Source organism: Typopeltis vanoorti, chromosome 1 (genome assembly GCF_054136105.1).
Source record: "Typopeltis vanoorti isolate ZY-2024b chromosome 1, IOZ_Tvanoo_1.0, whole genome shotgun sequence".
Lineage (NCBI taxonomy): Eukaryota > Metazoa > Arthropoda > Arachnida > Uropygi > Thelyphonidae > Typopeltis > Typopeltis vanoorti.
The window spans coordinates 78,986,787-79,010,625 of NC_143549.1; the positions used below are offsets into that span (position 1 = coordinate 78,986,787).

The 23,839-nt window shown below is 32.4% G+C and overlaps 1 long non-coding RNA gene across 2 annotated transcripts in view; it reads right to left on the bottom strand.

Annotated features, from left to right (window-relative positions):
- Positions 1–7,351: 7,351 nt before the first annotated feature.
- Positions 7,352–23,839, bottom strand: part of LOC150110122 (uncharacterized) — a 49,080-nt gene continuing 32,592 nt past the window's right edge. The window contains exon 3 of one of the 2 annotated variants that reach the window (XR_016548220.1): positions 7,352–7,424. This is a non-coding gene — a long non-coding RNA (uncharacterized LOC150110122). Of the gene's footprint in view, positions 7,425–22,496; positions 23,332–23,839 lie in introns of those variants that run through there. The other variant, XR_016548221.1, reaches the window with a different exon arrangement.

Sequence of the window (23,839 nt, forward strand, 5' to 3'; positions counted from 1 at the left end):
ATAAAAATCCGCAATGAAAACTTTTCTTTTCCATTTAATTGCATTAACATTCCCCAGTTCATATACCAGAATTTCTCCTAGTAATAAAATCTGCCAACTGGATACTACAGAACTCAATAAAGATGTTAAATGACACAGCGAGTTCCAGCAGTCTTATTGCACAGTATTCAGCTATGTCGCTCACAGTTTATATGTACACGTGATATTTTTGTAACAGTGAATCTTGGCTTGTGTCATCCATTTAAAACTAACTTCTTACATACTGTGAACTTCCGTGATTTCGTGTGATTATGTAATGTTCCAACTCATCGCATTTTCTTTTTCTTTTTCACTTTGTGGCAAGTGACAACACATCATGGTAACAATATAATGCTTCTCGTGAGCAGTGAGATAAATGACTCATAATATCAAAAAAAAAAAAACAGAAATGGACTCCGATTTTACAAATGCGAACTGAGTTTATTCATTTGAGTTTTTAAAAAATGTCATTTGTAATTAATAGTCACGCCTATTTTTTTACGATCTAGTTTTATTGATATTTGTGCAATTCATCCTGACGAAAGAATATTCACAGAAATGTTAAGTTTGCGTAATCACTACAGGGAGCGGTTAAGCCATGCGAAAATCGTTATCTCTCTCTCTCTCTTTTTCTGTCTTTCACGCGCGCGCGCGCACACACACACACACACACACACACTGCTTGGATTTAATATGGAAAATTAAATTAAAATTTAAGCAATTAAATTTCACGTAATTAAACTTTAATCTTATATAATGAAATTAGTTCGTGTTACTTTATTTAATTCGATGTTTTAATTAATTATCGGCTGAATAAAATATTTAGCCTAAATGAAATCATTAAGTGCATTGCGCAAAATGAGTACGCAAGTTGTTCTTGGCTTTTAGCTGGGGTGGATTTAATTACAATTTACCATTTGGAAGACTTACAAAAACTTGAAGCAACGTTTCAAGTTTTGTTTAATATTCATTTCTTTTGTCACTACAGCTGAAGAGCTGTTATTTCTGATGTGTGTGTGTGTGTGTGTGTGTAGAGGGGAGATGACAGGAAATTATAATAATAATTCCTCTCTGAAAATGGACAGCATTTAATGAAAATTAATATTTATTATAATGAATGGCATGTACTAATATTATTATTATTATTATTATTATACGGGTATCTCCATGGAGTCAGTCTAACTATCCACACAATATCTAGCACAGGGTCGGCAACCTGCGGCTCTTTGAATGAATAATTGCGGCTCTTTTCGTTATTCAACACTCTATTTTTGAATAATGCAAAATTAATGTTATTTATTAAATTAGAAACTAAAAACCCTAAATGTAGCATTTATAATTAATTAAGGACATTTTACATTTAATCAAGGACATTTTACATTAAGTCAAGGATATTTTACAATTGAAAATAGTACATGCGATGCTGAAAAATTTAATACTTTCATGTTTGAACTCTTTGAAATCATACGCAATAATCCTTCTTTACATTCTATTTACATTTTACCAAAATTCTACTTTATGGTGGATACGACGTCCAATTTAAATGCACTAAATAAGAAACTACAGGGAAAGAGAAATACAGCAGTTTTGCTTTTAGAAGTGATTTCGTTTAAAAAAAATTATATTTGTTTGCGACAGACTTAGAGAAAGGCACATTATTACATTTTCCTACGTTGAAGAAATATCAACAATAACAAGCTGAATGAATTTAACCTTTTTCAATGAACTTGTGGTAAATATGCGATCTGTATTTAATGGGAGATTTGAGGAATTTAGAAAGAACAAGGCAACTATGTCATTTTTATTGCGACCACTTGAAATTAATCCTGCCGAATTAAATTTTTCACCTTCTGCTGGAATTGATGAGGCTGCATTTCAACTTCAGTTAGAGGACCTGAAAACCCATGATTTGTGGAATTCAAAATTTAGAAATCTTAAAGCTGACCTGGAGGAGTTGGAAAGACAAAAATCTACTCTTGCAATACAAAAAAAAAAAAAAATGATCTTAAATAGAAGATCTTAAAAAGCAAGATCCGATTGTATTTGACACGTGGAATTATTTACCGGACACTTAAATTCGGTGATTTCAAACATACGCATTTGGACTTCTATCGATTTTCGGATCGACATATTTCTGTGAGCAAATATTTTCTAATATGAATTTTATTAAAAGTAAGTTGAGAAACCTACTAAACGACGTGAGTCTTTCGTCATGTTTGAAAATGAAAATTACGGCGTATTCGCCGCATATTGAGAAACTATCCCAAGAAGTTCAACAGCAAAAGTCGCACTAAGAAGATATTTTAAATGAAAAAAAAAATTAAAGAAATAGGTATGTTATTGGATTTTATACATATATTTTTGTAAAGAGGAGCAAATCTTTGTTTTATTATTTAATATTTAAAAATATCATATAATTTCGTGTGACATGCCACCCCTGTGTTTTACAAGTATAATAACGTGTTATTGAAAAAAAAAAAAAACTGAATAAATAATTTAATTATAATATTTTTCAATGTAGTTTCTAAATTTAAAGCAGTGATGAGTGATTAAATAGTAAATCAACTACTCGGTTCGATCCGCATAAAGAATATTTTCTTTTTCTTTGATAAGAAAAAGAAAATATTCTAAAAAAACAAAAGGAAAATAAAGTATTAATTTATTTTCCTTTATTTAGCTATATTTTAATTTTTTAACCTGCACAAATAAATCCACATGTAAAAATCAACATTCATAAAATAGATTTTTTAATTAAAATATGCTAATTCTGCCGTGCAAAACGAACACCGTGGAGCGTACAGAAAACCTGAGAGGGCCGCATGCAAACCGCGGACCATTGGTTGCTCATCACTACGTACGGCTCCCTAAATTTTTTTTTTAACAGATATAATTTTAAAAATGGCTCTTCAATCTAAAAAGGTTGCCGACCCCTAATCTAGCATATGTCTTCTTGAACTCATTTACAGACGAAGCACTCACAACTGAGTCAAGCAACGCATTCCATTCATTTACCACTGTTCAAGAGAAAAATCTAGTTCTCACGCCCTTGTTAACCACACTCTTACTTAATTTTCAAGGATGACCTCTTGTTCTTCCACCACTATCTCATTGCTGAAATATTTCCCATGCATCAGTCTTATAAAAGCCTTTTAGTAACTTAAAAAGCTTATCAACCAACCAACTCTGTAATCCACAAACTCTCAATCTATCAGTTGTAGGGAGCGTCCTTACACCACTCCCCAACTTGGTCCCTCGACTCTGAATCTTTTCTTTTCACTATACAGAAGGCGATTATAAAATCAATCTTTCTCTTTAGGATGGTCTACGACCATTTAATTATTGTTAAAAATTACATTCGTTCGTCCAGTTAGAATTAAATTTAGCATTCAAAGATCAAATAAATATGATTTAATCAATTAATTAATTTATACATCAACCTTTATATAATGCTAATGTAATAAAAGTAAAATTATTTTATCTTGATTAGAAATAAAGATAAATTACCTTAACTACAAACAACAAAAAATCGTTAAAAGTTTCTGAGTGAATATTAACTGAGCATGGTTAAAAGCTTTGTAATATTAAATTTATAAAGCTCAAAGTATGATCTTTCTCAAGGTGCTTAACATGTTAATGTCTAAGTTCGGTTGGCAATTCGCATGCCATACTCAATCCAATAACTTCAGTCAAAAAATATCACATTCCCCCCCCCCTGCAATTATCCTAATTGAGTATTATTAACTCGCATTATAGAAAGTCTAATCATCTGCTCCTAGTTACGTTATCTTTTCTGTTGAGATCCGTTTATTTCAATAAGCAAGCGCACTAAACTCTCTCTCTCTCTCCTTGCTTGCGAAGAAATATCTCCACATTCCATAGCTGTGATACAGCAAGGACACGTGTCACGTCTTTTGAGATAGTTGCAGAACGCGGAGAGTTGAGACATAACGTGCAAGAGACAGTTAAGAAAAAGAAATCCAAAGGGGGAGAAAAAAAAAAGTTTCAGGCGTAGAGATGTGAAAAAAAAAAAAAAGATTTCTGAAATACAAGACAGGAAAGATATCATTTCCTAATGGTGAAGTACAGAAAAGTAGTAGAACTGCACCTTTGATGATAAGCACAAAGAGATTATGTGACGTTTTCTTAGAGTTTAAGAAGTTATGAGTCATCGTAATATAATGCAAAATGCAGATAGTAATCACTTGAAATGGGTTGGGATAGCTGTAGAGCCGTTGCCAAGGTCATCTTTTTAAATATGTTGGTTTTCAATTCGTTTCTTCGTCTTTTTTATCCCCCCCCCCCTGCTTTCTGCTATTAGTTCAAATGCTTTCTTAAAGTAGGTTCATGGATTTAAAAGAAATAAATGATTAAAATGGAGTAACTGTTGGGAAAGAGCATTCTTAATTTGCTTAGAAACAAACAACTAAGGAAAACACTGATTAGCAAAGAAGCTCTCTCTCTCTCTCTCTCTCTCTCTCTCTAAAAATGAGCTTAAAAAACCTTCATTAATGCATATTCTTTACACATGATTCTCGCCGATGAAAGATTGAAAACCTACAGTAATTAGTGCTGTTGGTGATGTAAGCTTTTTTAAAATTTATTATTATTATTTTCATAATCTGTAAACTCTACTCTAGAGAACGAACATGGAACGTTTTCAAGCCATTTCAGGCTTCCAATGAGCAGAAAGTGGTCTCACAATGAGTGATTTAATTCCTCTCACAATGGGTGATGAAATAGCCCCTTTTCTTACTAGGAGAGGTAGACTGTTAAAGATTTTTTAAGGCAAAGGTATAGTATTTGTGTTTATGTGTTCGGAATTTTCTGCAGAAGCAAGAATTTTTGTCTGTAGTGTATTTGAACTGATTATCAGATTTTTAAGAACTGCAACAACCTGTAGATTAATGGTGTCTAACTTCTTCATCGCATTCGACACGTAATCAAATGCGAAATTTACTTATTTGTGTTGGAAAGAAAGGAGTAACTTTTATATCGATGAATATATAAGATATATAAGATAGTAATTGTTATGATAAAAATTCGTTTATGTTCATAATTTAGTTTTCAATAATAGAATTAAATTCCTTAATTAAAATAATTTTTATTAAGAATTTTTTTAAAAAAATTTGACGCAGAATTTAATTATTTTATATATATTTACAAATGAACATTTCAAACACTAGAAGCCAGTTCGTTACAATCCTGCCTTCTTTCCATATGTGAAAAGTGGCAATGGGATTGGACACCAGGACTATTAATTTTACTTGATAATAGTAGGTCACAGAAGTCACTCGTGTAGATTATAAACTGGAGACAGGAGAGTGGGTTTCTTCTGTGTGGGCGGCATGTCTGCGAGTGTTTCTCCCATCTCCTTTATCTCCTCTTCCCATACAGTGATGGATTTATTGAGATATGGCTTTTTTTTTTACTGTGGATCACAAAAAATCACGTAAATAATGTTTATGTCATCAGTGACGACGATTTCTCGCTAAATCTTAATCGATTTCTCTCCAAATGCTGTCTTTTAAATATGTTGGTCTTTTGTAAAGTTGCAAGGTCTGAGAAAATGTCTTAAATCAGTGTTTCTTAAATTTTTTGAGACTATGGAATCTGGAATGAAAATATTTCTTTTTCGCAGAACTCTTATGAAGGTTTCATAAAAAAAATATAGGAAAGGAATCATTGACGATGAATCGCGCTGTCTGCAAAACAATTTAATCCAGGAAAGCATATACGTAACCTTACAAATAATAAAGTAGCGAATCTGCATCTATTGCAAGTTCTTCTTCTTCTTAATCTTCCTCCTGAGGTCTCAGATCTATCGCAACAATGTCGATTGCATCCACCCTTCCACCAATTTCGTAGTCTTCCATCTGGTCTTCTAGTATTTTTTTTTTCATCTTCTGTTATTCCTTCTGAGTTAAAATGAATTCCTAAGTATTTCAAATTCATCACTTGTTTTTTATTTTTTCGGTCTATTTCTAACTAACACCCGATTGGTTGCCTACTAATCACGAGTGTTTCGTTTTTTTCTATTTTCATATTATTATTTTTTTTTACCAAAAATAATAATAATAATCTGTTGGAAATGAAATACTCCCTGTGTAGCTGATTAGATTTACTATATTATTATCAATTTTTATTCCATTTCACTTTTTATCTTTTACTTTTGTTATTATTTCACCCGATAAAATACTCAACAGTAGAGGTCTCATTGAATCACCCTAATTCATTTTTTCATTTCAATATCTTTTGTTTCTTTATTGCAGTTCCTTATTACTCATTTATTATCCGTACAAATATTTTTGACAAGCTTTACTGTGCGTTTTTATTTTTATTGTTATATTTAAAATATATTGTAATGTTACACTATCAAATGTTTTATGTAGATCTGTAAAATACATAAAAACAGGCGTGCTATATTCCATTTATTTTTATATTAGTTCTTTCACTGCAAATATTTCGTCTGTGCAGGATCTTCCAGGATTTTTTTGCTGGATTTTTTAATTTTTAATTATTTTATTTTTTTTTTTTAACTACACTTCTCATAAACGGTACTGACGTATTACAAGTTGATCAACAACCTCTCATGTAGAGGCCCAACATAAAAATAAATAAATAAAATAAAATAAAAAACATAATATCAAGTAATTACTAAAATAAAAAGCCAAAAGACTTCAATTCGACGATACAAAATTATATAAGTAAAGCGGATATTAGATCCAGCATTATTTTAAAGCCCAATGTAGAAATTGAAAGTTTTGTAAGGTAAGTTGACCAGAGAGCTTACGGGAATACACTCCCCTGCATTCACGAGTTGCCTTAGTCTGGACTACTTAGAAGACATAGGCGCAGCCCAAGCGTCTCTATATTTGCCTTTTATTAGTCCATTAATTAATAAATACTGTATATCTATAGTCCATAGACTAATAAAAGGCGAATATATAGACGCTTAGGAGGTTTTTATGTCTGCTAAGTAGTCTGAGCTAAGGCAACTCGTGAATCCCAGGGAGTGTATTCTCGCAAGCTCTCTGTCAACTTACCTTACGAAACTTTCATACTTTCTCGGCTTTGAATAATGCCGGATCTAATATCCACTTTTTTATATAATATCAAGTAGTTTGGTGTGGCAATGGTTTATCTAAAATTACACATACCATTGAATCGTAATATATTCGACATTTTTTTCTTAAAAGAAATCATAGGTTTATAACTTACCTGTTGTGATATGAAGGAAGTGGAATTTCGATTGGGTTTTATTGAAGATTTAGATACTAATACTGATGAGTCGTTTGAGGGGAAAAAAATATTTGTCTTATGAAACTCTGCATCCTGAACAGTTATTCTATGTCATCAACGCATGCAAATTTCCTTGATGTTATTCTTGCTACATCATTAGTGACATGCTAAAAGGAGAAATTCACGTACATCATTGGGAAAGGCATTATTTATTTACTTATTTGTGAAAATCATACTAACAAGACTGTGCTAATATATAGTACATCATTACTGTGTGCAGACCGTATATATTATATATACGTACCCACCAGGGCCGGATTTAAGCATAAGCTGGACAAGCTATAGTTTAGTGGCTGTACATTACAAGAACCTCTGCATTAATATATATAATCAACCTAAAATTTTACTCAAATAGAAGGAGGGGGACACTTAACAGTTATAGCTTAGGGTCACAGCAACCTTGAATCCAGCTCTGATATCCAGTTACATAACATTACAGATAAAGTGAGTACCCTGCTAGATCTCGACATTAAACACAGCATTTATTTTTCCAATATTTAATATGTAATACAAAGTATCTATTTAAATTCATGAATTTCTTTTTCCAGTTTTCAAAGGAATTAAATACAGTATGGTTTACTTAGTTTCTGAAGAAATATAATTAAAGATGGTCTTCAGAGAAAATAATAATAATAATAATAATAATAATAATAATTTTTTGTAATAAGAACATTTTATTTATCATCTTACAGAGCATTTACACATATTTACATATATATATTTTTACAGTGAATTTAATACAAATTTTTCCGTTTTTTGTATTCTAAAATGCGTTAATAATAGTTACCATGGATGGTAATTTATAGTCTGTAATTGGATAAGGTTACATTTTTCTAAACAGTATTTATAGTATAACAGTAAGTTATATATATTTTACAATTTTTGCTATTTAATGTTTTTAACTGCTGTAACTACAGCAACTTCAATGTAATAAATAATTTTTTTTTCTATTGATCTCAGTTGAGATGTAATGTCTCAGCTTGCATCCTCGAAGCTTTTTAATGAGCTTATCTGAGGATGACACCGGTTAGATATATGTATTATTTTTTTCATTATTGATTTGATTGCTGTGTTGGAAGTAGGCTGATGTTTGGCAGGGCAAATGAATGATCTGAAAGGTCTGATCAAAGTGAAATTACCGGTATGTTCTGGTGTTATTGCATCTGTTTTGGTGGTTCACATTCATTTTTATTGTGGTCTCTTTTTGAACTAATTAGGAGTCTTTTTTTCTTTTCTTTTTTTTCACTGTGGCAGCCATTCTATGTCTTCTGAGCTTTTAATTTGTATTGGTTTTGAAGTTTGTAACTTCCTCAAGAATATCTTGGCATCTCTGATCCACAAAAATTGGTAATTTTTTTGTTTTTGTTTGGTTCAACAGGATAAGAAGATTGGTGTGTTGTCTTGCAATGCGTTCAAGTCCTTGGCAACTGTTTTTTTTCTGTCTGCTGGCTTTTATGGGATTGTCTCTTGTGGATTTGCTTGTAAGACTGGTGCAGGTCGTGGCAAGCCTTGTTTTTTGCTCTTCCTAGGAATCCGATTTACGGTCTGAATGTCGTTAAACTGTAAAGGGATGTCAATTGCATGGCCTAATTTTAAAACCACGTCTCTGAGGTTTTCTGTAGATGCAGTTTCAGGAAGACTGTTTATGATAAAATCTTCTTTATGTTGTTGCTGATTTAAACGTTCGTATTGTAGTTTTAGAGAATGAAGTTCTTGACGGAGTTTGGATGTCTCTTTCATCAAATTGTGTTGCCTGTCATTTAGTGCGTTAATGCTCATTTTAATGTCTTTTACCGTTTTTGCAACACTTTTATCACTGCTAAGTTATTATGTTTGACCAAATCTTCATATTCGCTAGTTTTGTTATTTGTTCGTTCTGTTTGTCGAAGAGTTCTTGCACAAGATCTATTAAGCTGGCTTTTATAATCTCTAGACCGTTTTCTATTAGTATATTTAAAGTGTTGAAATTATAGGACTCACTTGCATTTTTTTTCTCTGTTCAGTTCGTCATCTGATTTTGCCTCTGGTATAATCGGCTACGTTGTAGGTGTTAGGTGCGTTTCTTTGTTATCCTGCAGATTACACACTTCCATTCCTCGCGTGTTGCATTGGTTTTGGTTATTTCTGAAAAGCCGGCACATTTTAAGTGTAGAATCCTACTGCATTTCGTACAGGCTATTTGATTTCCGTCGGACGATAAATCCTCCAGGCATTTGAGACACTTCATGACTCACCTTTCTTCCCTTGAGCAGTGGGCGTGATTGTAAAGATGGCGACGTCCTTTGTTCTTCACTCATTGTTAACCACTGTCCTCTCTGTTCACTTCTCAGCACTTCAAAATGTGGTTTCTTCTTAGCCGATTTCGGCGAATTTTATATCACTGTCTTCGGCATGACTGGTAGAGTTACTTGGCAACACTTTCAAGTTAATAACAGGAGTTGGAACCACTTTAAAACTATAAAATAATAATAATATATTGTTGGCATTAAGTGTGATTTTCTGTCTATTCTTCTGTTTGGTATATAAATTTCTCCACGTATGTTTTTTTTTTTTTTACTTTTAATAAATAATAATAATTTAACAACAATAATACCTGACAATAACAATTAATAAAAATATTAATTCTTTGGCATAAAACTCTTAGATTTCGATCTCTGAGTTTCGTATCTGGCTTGAAAATAATGAGGGATTTATTATCCCCTTAACTTAAAAATATTAATTGTTATTGTCAGGATAAATATTAAGAGGCCTAGTGCTCATAATGTTTACCTTGGCATAATGTAAAATTTCTTGAAAAAATAGAGAAAATAGGAAATAATCATAGAACTCTTTCTGTAGCTTGCTCTGAGACATGCCTCTTTATCGTTTATATTTACGTTGCGCTTTTCCCATATTTACAGAATCGCAAGAATTAAAAACTTTTTATTTCTGTAATTATATAAATTTAATAAAGAACTAATAACACGTAATTTTCTACAGTTGAAATAGAAGGAATCTATAAGAAATCTTCCATTGGTCAAATTAGAGTGACGTCACAAAACGTCACTCTCAATGAAGAATACTTGGAAAAAGGAAGTCGTTAGCGTCAAGAGCCGCTGACCTATATTAGTATACATCATGACCTTAGACAAGTTTCAACGTGTACAGTAAGAGGAATAAACATCGTCAGCCTTAAGGTTGACGTTAGTAGACAACTTGCAGTCATCAGAATTCTGCAGTTAGAAGCGGGAGAGGTGTGTGTGTGTGGGGGGGGGTAAATATGTGTATATACGATAGAGGGATTCAATTTGAAATTTGAAATCCTTTCTCATTCACTCTAAGCTATGGACGTCTCTTCTCCATCCCCAACCATGGGGGAAAGGGAGATACGTCCCCCCCACAGAGTGGGGGACGTCCCCGAAAAAGTGTGCACATTTGATTCGACATTAAAGGTGTCAGGAGAAATTAAAATTAAAAATCTTGTGGACGATTTATCAAATGGTTACAAAAAACAAAGCCCACATTTTACCATTGTGATTTAATTAAAAATTGCCTTTCCTTTTTTGATTTATGTGTATTTTTTAAAAAAGTTTTCACCTTTTTAGTTCGATGAATATGAATAAACATCCTAGATTTTATTAATGTAAGAAGATCAGTTACAGAAATAATGTTCCAGTTACAGAAACATTATTTCATTCCCCCCCCCTCTCTTCGTAGAAAATTCGTTCCGTTTGGATTCTAATTCATGTGTTCATAAGATTTTCATCTTAACTTGTTTTATTCTCATGCTTTTAGCTTGGTTGCTTTGCGAATGTCTTTAGATGGGAGATGAATTTCATTGCCCACTGCTAGCCTGTTCATTGGAGATCTGAAGAGTTCCACGTTTTATTTGTAAAGTAGGATAGCTGACAGTCTTTCGTTATAAGACTCAAAATAAAACATTTAAACAGCTACTTGGATCGCTTTAAGATTCTTTGCATTAATAGTTTCAAAACTGCTTCCTCAGCGACTTTTCTGGAAGTCGGATTTTGATAAAAATTTTGCACATTTACTAAAACCTGCAGAACTATTTCAGTATTAATTGAAATCCGACATTTTATCTCCATATTATTCGAAATACATTTCAAATGTTTTTCGAATTTCAAATTTCAAATATCCATCTCAAATGTTTTTATCAACAACTGAATGAATCATGCTAATCATACTGAATATCATACTAATGAATGACACATAAAGAATGCAGTTGCATTCTATTCCAATGAATTGATGACTTAATTAACCCAAAATTGTCAAAAAAAAAAATTTTGATTTTTTTGACAATTTTGGGTTAATTAAGTCATCAATTCATTGAAACAAATGAATTGATTTTTTGACAATTTTGGGTTAATTAAGTCATCAATTCATTGGAATAAATGAATTGATGACTTAATTAACCCAAAATTGTCATTAAAATCATAACAAAATATGTGCTTTAGTTTACACTACAATCCGCCGAAATGTTTATAGTTTACTATATTCTCTTTGATTCCGATCTTTTGAGTTTCTTATTCGGCTTTGAAATAATATGGGATTTAATATCCCCTTCATTTAAATAATGTTACATCGCCGAAGTGAAGCCTATTGACTCTTTTATTTAAGTAAATATAGACTGTTTGTGTTCAGCAAGTAACCCCCTGCTGTTTCAGGTCTGTTAGCTTATGAAGGATACGGTTTTAAAGGTTTTAAAATTAGAACTCAGTACTGAAGTCATGAATCAATCTACATGAAATACATAATGGGTATAAGTCTCGGAATGTTCAGTTCTCGTTTTGCTTATTATTATTATTATTTTTTTTTTTAAAGTCGCGTTTCCTGATACATTGACATCAATCCTGCAGTTCAGATATTAAAAGTTAAATCAACGTAGGAGCTATGAATTTGTTTATCAGAATTTTAGCCATTTGTAACATGGCCCTAGCGGTAAGACCAGGAATTTGATCACAATTAGGCGAAACGCACCATTTTTATGATTTTCTCTCTCTCTCTCTCTCTCTCCTCACACACACACACACACACACACACACACACATTGTTTCAAATACCTCATATCATAATGAGAGGAACATTTATAAGGTCTTTTCAACTAAATGTGAGTTAACCAGTCTCATACGGAGGTGTTTTTTCTTCTAAAAGTTTTTATTGTCACAAAGCTAGCCGACAGATGTGAAAATACATAGAATTAACAGATAAAATACATCTAATAGCTAGAATTGAGTTGTGTGGATTGTGAAATGAAGCGGGATAGAATGTCATGGATTTAAGTCTGTGTGAATCGATGAGCCTTGGAACACCACGGAGATGCCACCAGGAATGCTATTATTACTAAGTTCCGCTATATTTATCTTCCTTTTACGACTTTGAAAAAAATTTATTGCTTTTTTGAAATAAATAAGACTATTATATATATATATATATATCGAAGCTTTCAGCTCGAATAATTTTGAGAATAGTGATCTACAAGTGTTTATTTTTATTTTTATTTTTATTATTTTTTTTATGATTACCACTTTATTACAATTTTCTCTCTTTAAATAAATTGAATTAAAATAATCAGACGATGAAATAAGCAGACATCTACAATTTCGGGAAAAAAATTATCGCAAACATATGAAGCAAGCATATTTTTATACGACCTATAAAAAGTTCAGATAATTGTTTACAGTCTATCACAGAAAATAGTCCCAGCCTAGTAACTGCGTTCCAGTTGATGATAGCGTTTGGAAATATAATGGCATTATTGTTATCACGTGTGCAAGAACCACTTCTAACCAGTACAAAGAAGTTTGTAATGTACAGTCTACGAGTGTGCACGGAATATCAGTGAATGATAACTTCGAATGTTATTTATTATCAACGCACGTGTTATTTATTACTAAATTCCATTACAAATTAGGCCTGATTTATTCCATTTATAAATTGTTTACTATTATTTACACAATCTATCACTACTACTAAATAGGATGGTTATTATTTGGCATGCTTTCATAATACTTCCGGATTATGTGTTGAATTTTATATGCTAATTAATTAGTTTGAAACAGCCTATTATGATTATAGAAAGGTTTTAGAACATGGAATGTGCATTATTATTTTTTTAAATTGCTGCTTATATATATAACAAAACAGGCGGATAATTTACATCTGTTTAAAAAGACAAAGTGAATTATTGAAAATCGAATCATAATACAGAATGATTGGTGTGTTTAGTCGCTTCCAGCCTTTCTTCAACACTCGGAGTGTGCTTACGTGCCTAGACTAGCATCGTGAGTTGGGGGTGTACGTGACGACGCTTAAATAGATGAGATTTCTAGACATACCAGAGTCCGTGTGTTATTTCTCCCAAATAGCTCTATTCAGCAATATTACACGAGGTTGGTGATCCATTATATATACAATTAGTATCGAAGATTGTTTCTTTTATCAGGTTCTTTCGACATTTTTTTTTTTTTTTGGTGAGGTAGCAGTGGCTAATTTTTTATTGCAAAAGTATGATTTTCCCCCCTTCATTTCAATGGGGTTTTATCGTTTTAGTCGGCATAAAACGTCCATTCTTCCTCTAGGAAACATGCATGATATATATCATTTGAGAATCATCATCATCATCATCATCATCATCATCATCATCATATCTCCACGGAGTCAGAAGACTCATCGCGGGTCTTTTTATCTTTAAGGAAGAACAGAATCCAGGAGGCCAAATGGGTGTGCCACAAGGCTCTCTTGATCCACTGCTGTTTAATTTGTTCACTAGCAATATAGGAACTGATTTGAGGAGGAATATCTAGTTGTTTGATGATGATGATGATGATTCAAAGCTGGTATATGAACAAAGGTGATAAGAGATCTCAGGATGACTTAGCCTGTTTATGTGGGCAAAAGTTGTTTTCTTTTTTTTTTTTCAAAAATTAAATTATTTCAGGAGAAATAATCCAAACATTTAATTCTAAAAGATCAGTTTAAAAATAAATTAAAAAACTAAAGAAATAAAATTAAATTAAAATTAAAATCAAATTAAAATTTATATTTGTTGGATCGGCCTTCCTGTCTTTTGATCCGCCATCTTGTTTTAACGTTGTTCTTATTAAAGTTAGTTAATTGTATGTTGATTACTAATCCAAATATAGGGAAATTTCTATTATACTGTGCCACCCTATATTCAGATTAGTCTATGCAAAATAGTGTAATCAAATATTCATTAACTTTAGCAGTCTAATGTTTATATATAGGCCGAATTTTACATTAACATTTGAGGTTCCCGCTAGGTCCGATAATTTTATGAACGGTGCAGTGGAAAAGAATCAGGCTAACAACAAATTGAAATCAATAAAGCAAAACATTTAATGCAAGGTTATATAATATATACATAAGCATACTTTGGATACCATATAATGCAAAATTAACTCAGTTCAACTACACATAACATTCACTTAACGTTTGGTATTAAACACTGAGCAAAATCTAATTTCTCCTTAATAGGCAAAGATAGCTCTAAAGTTCTTTACCACTGAAATTCACAGTAAACATTTTAACAATTGTATTCTTTATCTATGCCTTAGTCAGAAATCACATAGTTCAGTCTAGAGATAGCTATCACTTAAAGGGGGGGGGGAAGACTGTTAATCTTCTAGCTTCGGCAAATTTCAGCATAAACACCACAGTTAATGTTAGAATTTAACAGAAGGAGATAACTCTTATGACTTCACTCTAAAATGCTATAAAGTACAACTGTTCTTACCGGAATAAATCTTTGCACATATTATTCACTGTGGCACACTTAAAACTTTAGTTAATTATCACACTGGAGCTACACATTTCAAACGTAATCTTCTTTAAATTAACTTAATCTTTAATTTCAGCACATCACATAGGCAGACACACTTGCACTAGAAAATCTACTTATTCCCCATATACTATTTTACAATAGAATCACCTTTCTACTAATCTTCCTTGAAAGCTCTGGAATACAACATTAACTTCAGAATTCCATATCAATATTCTGAGTTGTCAATTTACATTTCGATCCTTTGTAATCTGATCACAGCACTTAATTCTTTGTACTACAGCCTCTTATTTAACTCCGTGCTGCCAATAAATTATTTCCTCATCTCTATTGTACTGTTCTCAGTGCCATTACTGTGCTGAGTGCTCCAATTGTACTCAGTACCTAGTTCCCCTAGTTCTAGTGCTGACTCTGCCGACCAACTGCTGACTCACTGCTCTTGTTTTAACATTAACATTAACATTAACATTTCTGGCTAGATGGGTGAAGCAAAATTGCTTTTCATATTCCCCTTTGTCTTGTAATGAAAGAACTTTGAATGGGGTGTTTGTGAGCTGTATGCTCGCCCATTGAGGGCAGTGAAGTTAGCTGTGTTCAGCTGAAATTAAGATAGACTTTGGTCTTTTATATTTGTTGATTTCTGCTTCATTATATTCCGAGGCCTCCTTGATTAACGGGATTGGATGGTTACTTGTCTTGGTAAAGAACTTCTCAGCTAGATTTATGAGAAAGGAAGAGATATAAGGGATATTAACTTCTCTATGGATCTGGGTGTTTCTTATAAACCAAGGGGCATCCAGCATCATCCTCAGGCACTTATTCTGTGATCTCTGAAGTTTTAGAACGTTTGAATTTGCGGTGTGGCTCCATGCTGGGGATGCGTAAGTGATAACCGGTCGAATTACCATCTTGTAAATTGTTAATTTTGTTTGCGTGTCCAGTTTACTTTGTGTGTTGATCATAGGGTAGAGCTGTGTTAAGACGTTGGATGTCTTTGATATAATGTAACTAATATGTTTGCTGAATAGGAGTTTACTATCAAGAATCACTCCAAGATATTTAACTTCAGTCTGCCATGGAATCTTTACTCCCAATAAATAAATATCCTCCATGGTATGGATTTTCTTTCTAGTAAACAATATAGCTGAGCTTTTCTGGGGGTTAACTTGTATTCTCCAGTCTGCCATCCACTTTTCTAAAGTGTGTATGCTAGTTTGTAGTCTTAGTTGCCAGTTTTAGGCTCAGTGATCTTGCCATCAGTGCAGTATTATCTGCATATAATGCAGTGAATGTTGTTCTTGGGTTCAGAGGGATGTCTGCTACATAGATTGAAAACAGGAGAGGTTCCAGAAGAGATCCCTGAAGTACGCCTGCCGAGATCCTGCGTCTGGTCGAAACCGTTTCGCCTACCCTGACCTGCATATATCTGTCTTTCAGGTAAGAATGTATTATTTTTATTAACTTGACTGGAAAGTTAAATTTTATCAGTTTGTAAAGAAGACCTTGATGCCATACTTTGTCAAACGCCTTCTCTGCGTCGATGAAGATGGCAGCTGTATTGAGTTTCCAGTTGAAACCTTTAGTAATGATTTCTACCAGCCGGTGCACTTGTTGAGCTGTACTATGGGCCCTACGGAAGCCGAACTGTTCGTTAGGCAAAATTCCTAACTTATCTGTTTCTGCTTGGAATCTTGAGAGGATCACTTTCTCTGTCACCTTTCCGAGGCTGGACAATAGGCTTATGGGTCTGTAGCTTTCGGGAAGGTGAGCATTTTGCTTTTGTTTACTCTCGCTTTCCGTTTATATATTTTCACTCCGTTTTCCTGCCAAAACTTGTTCTCACCGTCTAGCTCATATCAATTCCATCTCACATTCCATAACTCACGCGCTACTACGCTCGCACTTTTTACTTTTAACTCCGTCTCCATGACAACAATTACAGCAGTACATAAGCATAAGCATTACATAACATTATATCTTTACATACAGAAATTAAATAAAAGGATATTTTTTCGATTCAAATAATATATAAATAAATATGATGAACACAAATCCTTCTACTATTAATATAGGAATAAATAAAATAATCTGAACGTTATTTTTATATAGAGTCCTTTCCATTATTAATACATATCCTAGATTAAATAATTAAATAAAAAAACTCAAAGGTAATTACATGAATAATAGTTTATAATAAGAGATTTACATTAAACAATATCTACAAATGTAGTTTTTGATATGGCGGATTATGTTGGATTCTGAAGGGAGTATTAATAATTTTAATTTCTCTTCATTCAGAATCCAACAATATTAAATATTTATTATTTCTCCAAAATGAAATATCCTTTTAGAAATATTTAATAACTAACTGAATAATACTTAAGGAAACTAGTAAAAAATTCAAATGGTGTTTCTCAGTAAGTACTTACCATCTTTTTACTAAAGACAGTACCCGGAGCTTTAAATTGTATGAAGCGAGAACTTTGATGTAGTGTTAATATACAAAAGCAGTTTTGTAAAAACCGTACGAGGAGGAGGGGCCCCTGGAAAGTTCTGATAAACATCTAGAACAAAAATGATATTAAAGCAACTGATATAACTATAAGAAAGAACATACTAATAGCAGAGTTATATCAATTGCTTTAATATAATTTTTCTTCTAGGTGTTTATCAGAACTTTCCAGAAGCCCCTTCGTATTAGGTAGTGGTGCACAGGTGCTGTAATCAAATTATGACCTTAATTTTAACAAATAGTAAATAATATTTCGTTTTATTATAAGCTCATCTCATACACGAATAGTTGGAAACCTATAATACCAGGTAGAACAAGATCAAGCTACTCGTATTTCTCAGTCCGAAGAGAGTTTGAACATTGCTCCAGATAATTGAGGAGTGTTGAGCCAGCTTTAAATTATATGAAAATGATATTTAAAGTTACATATTAATTTGAGTTTATAGATGCTACTATCATGCAGAGCAACCTGGAATGCTACAAAAAATCCATGAACTTCCACATCTGGATACGATTCCATATGATTATACGCATGAATTGCTTGTAACAAATGTATGGACGTGGATGACTTACATTTTCTACGAAACTGATACTTGCTTCGGTAATTGAAACTTTATTTCTCCAAACATCTCCAACCCATTTTGCAAGAGTAAATTCAACTTGGCTGAATCTATATGAGTTTAACCTCATAAAAATTCAAAATCTGTCTAACCACTCTTTTTTTTTTTTCAGTAAAGTATTTGTTTTTTTTTCTTTTTTAAATTCCATTTTGGTCTGTTTTGGCCCATCACAGCTTTGTGTCCGGGGAATGTGCTATGGATGACTAAATGTTCGACAATGTGTAGAGCTTACTTTATTTTCTGGAGCTCCAAAAAGATTGAATCTTGCATTATTAAATTATTGGCATCTACATTATTAAATTAAACTCCAACATGTGCTCTTTTAAAATACACTTCAGCTAGATTTGTTTCTACATGAAACACAATGGGCTTACTGCTCGTAGGCTGTCAAAACTAGAAGTGATTTATTTAAACTGTTTTAATACATATATTTTTATACTAAATGAATAAATTATACTATTAAACACTAATAATACAGTACATACTGATGCAGTATGGTTTAGGTTGAAAATGATTTGATCACCTGATATATACATCAGCCCACTACTGGAGGCTTGAAAAAAGTTCCAAACATGGAACTATTTTTCAAGCCACTAGGCTTGAAATTTTTTGATTTTTCAAGGAATCATTTTTTAAGGAATTATTTTTTGAGCCTCCAGTAAGCAAGGCTTTCAAACCACTATGAAGGTTTTACATTATAATTTACATTTTACATTATATTTTACATTATAAATGATTTCCTTTATAATGCTTTATATATAAATCCTTTATATAAGGCTATAGGTTAGATAAAGGATTTCTTTTATCTAACCTATGGACCGTCTACAGTACAAAGATTGTCATACCTGGAAAAGGTTTAGCAATCTTTTCGGGTTTATATTACTACTAACATGAAACTAAAGTAATGTAAAGTTGTTTAGAATTAAATTACTAGGCAAGATTTGGTGATTTATATAAACGCAAAGAATAGTCGCGATTTACTATTGTATCAATAATCAATGTAATTTAGTGGATTAATATTTTGGCATTCACATAATTATGCGAGAAGCTGATTTATATTCCAAATTATTACACTTAGCAGTATTATGGTATCCAATCGGAATGATTTTAACACTTTTTTTTTTTTTTTTTTAATCTACAGCCTCTTAATTAAGCTCCTCAAATCACCGATGCTTTCCCTTAATCAAAAGCCTCTGATTACGCAAATATAATTTTCTAATTTGGATCTCATTCAAAGATCAGAATGCTATCTGTCGGTGCATTCAAGGTAAAACAGCAGTGACGTCAGTGCTGAAGGTCGAGAGGGGTCATTTAATAGAGATATCCTGTGTAAATGCCTGAACAGTCTGGTAAGAGGGAAAAATGCCCATTCAACAGTCGATTAAATTTTGCCAACTGCATTTACAAGGTTCCCCAGGTGGAAACAAGGAGATTGCTGACGACCTCCTTGAAACTGTTACACGGACGAACATCTTTTAAATGCCACATACCATAATTAGCAAGGACCTTCTTTTTATTTTTTTTAATATCTCAACAAAGAACAGTGAAATCAAGCTGACGGAAGTGGGCGGTTTCGAAACCACCCTTTCAATTGAATGGATAATTTTATCCCCTCCCTCTAGTGGTTAGCGGTAGAATTACAATCAGCCCAGGGACACCATATTAAGGACAAATTCTCGGACTGGGAAGCGTGGAGCGGAGATTTAAAATTCAAGTTTACAAAGGAAAACTTTTAATATGAGCTAGCAAAAGAAAAAAAAAAAGAATTCTAGAAGGAAATAGAAATCCCGATAATCTTAATAAAAGGCCTTATTTTATTTTATTTTTGTAATTATTTTTAACGTTTAATTCACTGATCATTGCTGGCATATAACGTATCCTGTTTCATTTACGTTAAAATTAATTAATTTACGAATCTGTTTCATAGGCGTTAATCTTTGAAGCCTTCATAACTCTTTCCATACACGATGATTTTCTTTTGAACACTTTTCGTTTTTTTCTTTGCCTTGAGTGTCTGTTTTGTTAATCTTTCATCTTCTATTCTGTTTGAGCGAAATGCTATCTCAGAATAGTTCAGCTTCACATTCTTGAATATTAACAATGCAGAATAGTTTCGGTTATGTTCGCTTCAAATGTAGTTTATAATGTCATCCGTTAACAGATGTAATTTTTCTTAATGCCGTCATATTTAATAACAGTCCATGATCAGGTTTTGTTTCTGACCTCTCAAATCAGTGGCATATACAAGGCGGGAAGAGAGAGACTGACAAATATTAGGGAGAACAATTCACATTTTACCTAGGGACTGCAAAATGCTTATGTTTTTAACAAAATAAATAATATTCGTCTAGAACTTTTTTTTTTTCCCAATGAAGTAGAGGAAGTCGAACTGCCTTTTGGAAATCAGTGGGCAGTTGGTTTCCACCATTACTCCACATTAGTCGATTTTTCTGAGATGCGAAGTAAATAAGTCTAGTTTTCGGGCTGGGAGAAAACTTAGAAAACTAACTTTTTCTAAGCCTTTTTTTTTTCTAAATAAAAAGGCTTAGAAAAAGTTCTTCTAGTCGGTGACTAGAATCAAACCTACAACAGTTTAACATTATACAAGGTGTAAATTACAATAGTAAATTACAAAAATTGCTGAAAGTGTGGGCCATTATGGTTTGCACACAAGTGAGCACACGAATTATGTTATCGAACATGTCTTAATATCTTATGTCCACGGTGGCTAAACGAGTCTCGCGAGTCGCATGTGGCTCTTCTTAAGCTTTATTGCGGCTCAACTAACAAATAAAAATTTTTTATACTTTTTCTTAAGTTTCTAGCAGACATGGGGCAATCACCTAATAAAGTTTTTCTGAATGATGATAATAATTTAAAAAAACTGGAGGCAAAGCCAAAAAAAGAAAAAAAAACCGATGCTTTTCTCTAAGAAGCATCGATGTTTGTTTGCCATCCCTAATAAGCTGTATTTTGCTGCTCGATTGGTCAATGTTTTTGAGTAGCTTACGCATTAAAAAGCTTAAATCGTTGAAATCTTCAGTTAATAACCAAATTAACTTCATGACAAAATTTACTGAAGAATCTAAAACCGCAATAGAGGCTAGTTTTAAAATATCATGGAACATCGCACGTACAAAACGGCCTTATACCGAAGGGGAATTTATTAAGCAAAACATTCTTGATAAAATTGAGTCACCGGACCCTAATAATTCAAAACTTTACAAGTTAATTACCGACATTCCTACCTCACGACATACAATTGAACGTCGAATTTCAGAAATAAACGTGAATTTATTATCACAATTAGAAAACGATATAAAAGATTGTGTAACATTTAGTTTGGCGCTTGACGAATCAACTGACATTACAGACCAACCACAATTAGCAATTTTTATTTTTCGTTCTTGAGGACGGAGTGACTCAAGAAGAATTATTAGATTTAATAGCATTAAAAGATAGTACTCGTGGCGTTGATATTAAGGAAGGAAGTTTTTGATGTTGTCCTTAAAAATGTTCCAAAAAGTAAATTAGTAAGTGTGGCTACTGATAGAGCAGCAGCAATGGTTGGTAATAATGTAGGATTAATTGGACTTTTAAAAAGAGATAAAAGCATTCCCGATTTCATTCCAATTCATTGTATTTTGCATCGAGAACATCTTGTTGCAAAACACTTTAATTTTGAACATGTGTTTACACCACTCATAAAAATCGTAAATTTCATTCGGACCAATGCAAAAAATTTCAGTTTCGAAATTTTATATTGTATTGAACAAATTTGTAGCTTTATTGGAACCTATTATCGAATTCCTAGATATAAAAAAACAATCGTATCCGCGATTAAAAAACAATGAATGGATCTAGGACTTAATGTTTTTTACCGATATAATGGAACATTTACAAAATTTCAATGTGTCGCTGCAAGGCAAGGACAAGAATATTTCAGAATTGAGTCAGAGCATTTTTATTTTTAAAAAAATTACAACTTTTTCAAAAAAAATATAAGTGAAAAGACATTCAATCACTTTCCACGTTTGAAAAACGCGACTTCAGGATGATATCCTACAGCCATCAGTAACTATCGAGTAAAATTAAACAACCTGTTGGATGATTTTGAAGAACGATTTGTAGACATAAACACAAGAATTAAAACTATCTATCGCATTTCTATTAAATCCAGTTGAAATTGATGTAATTAACAATGGTTTCCCACTTTTAAAAAGCTTACTTCCTGGAACGGCATCAGGAGAAATGGAGTTAATAGAAATGCAAGAAGACGAAGGTCTTAAAATGTTACATAAATCAGTAAATTCAATTAATGAATTTTGGAAATGTGTACCTACCATAAAGTGGAGCCATTTAAAAAATGCAGCATATCGTTTATTATCTATTTTTGGATCGACGTATGTTGTTGAATCACTGTACTCAATGAATATGACGAAATTTGTAAAATCCAAGTATTGTTCTCAATTATCAAATCAACATTTGAAAGAATTAATAAGAAGTTCAATTACTAATTACAAACCAAATTATCAAAAATTAGTTGCTAACTTAGAAATCCATAAACCTTGTACTAGTAAAGAGTAAATAAAAAAACGTCATAATAAATATAATGTTTCAAAAACTTTTTTTTCCTTATTCCTTATAAATGATATTGTATTTATATGCATATATGACTGACATAGACTTTTGGGATGTGGCTCTTAACAATTTCTGGTAGGTAACTAGGGCTCTTGCTGCAAAAACTCTGGCCACTCCTGTCATATGTGATATGCCGCCCATTGGATGTTGTTTGTTGAACGGTAGCTCTTCCAGTTACTGTTCAACAATGAACTGTAGATGTGTAAGAGCTAAAACTCCTTAGCGTATTTTTAGGAAGGACGTTCGGTCCTTTGCTTTTCTGTGCGTCCAAAACATTCCCAGTTTGTTAATTTATCTTAAAAGAATTTGATAGTTGACTTGTTCTGAGACGAGTTCTCTATTCACCAATATTGCTGTTCAGATTTCGTCCTTATAGTTTTATATCAAAACGAATACTCTTTCTCGAAGTCTTTGATCATTTTTATAATTCAAGTTTCCTGAATCTGAAAGAACAACAATGGGTTTTAATAATATATATTTTTTCTATGGGAAGGCTTTTCTTTTTGAATATCCTATAGTATTAGAACATGACCAGAAAATATGCAGGCACCTATTAATACAATTACTTCAATTTTTCATTAATAGCATTTATTTAAAATGTATAATTGACATTAGGATTCATACGGTTATACTGGTAGATTTCTTTTTTGTTCTTGAATTGCAAACTCAGGATATTATTTTGTTTTGATTGCTTGAAGAGATAGACGATAGCCCCCACCCCTTCTCAATGTACGATAACCTCAGATCCATTTGTTACAACTGATTTGAATACTAATGTCCTTAATGATAATTTAATACTTGTCTGATTGCTCTTGTTCCACATACGTTTATTTAGTTCATTCAGCACTAGTTAGCTTTGCTAATTCCATCATCTATTTAATTTGTCATCTTTAATCTCTCTCTCTCTCTCTCTCTCTCTCTCTCTCTCTCTCTCTCTCTCTCTCTCTCTCT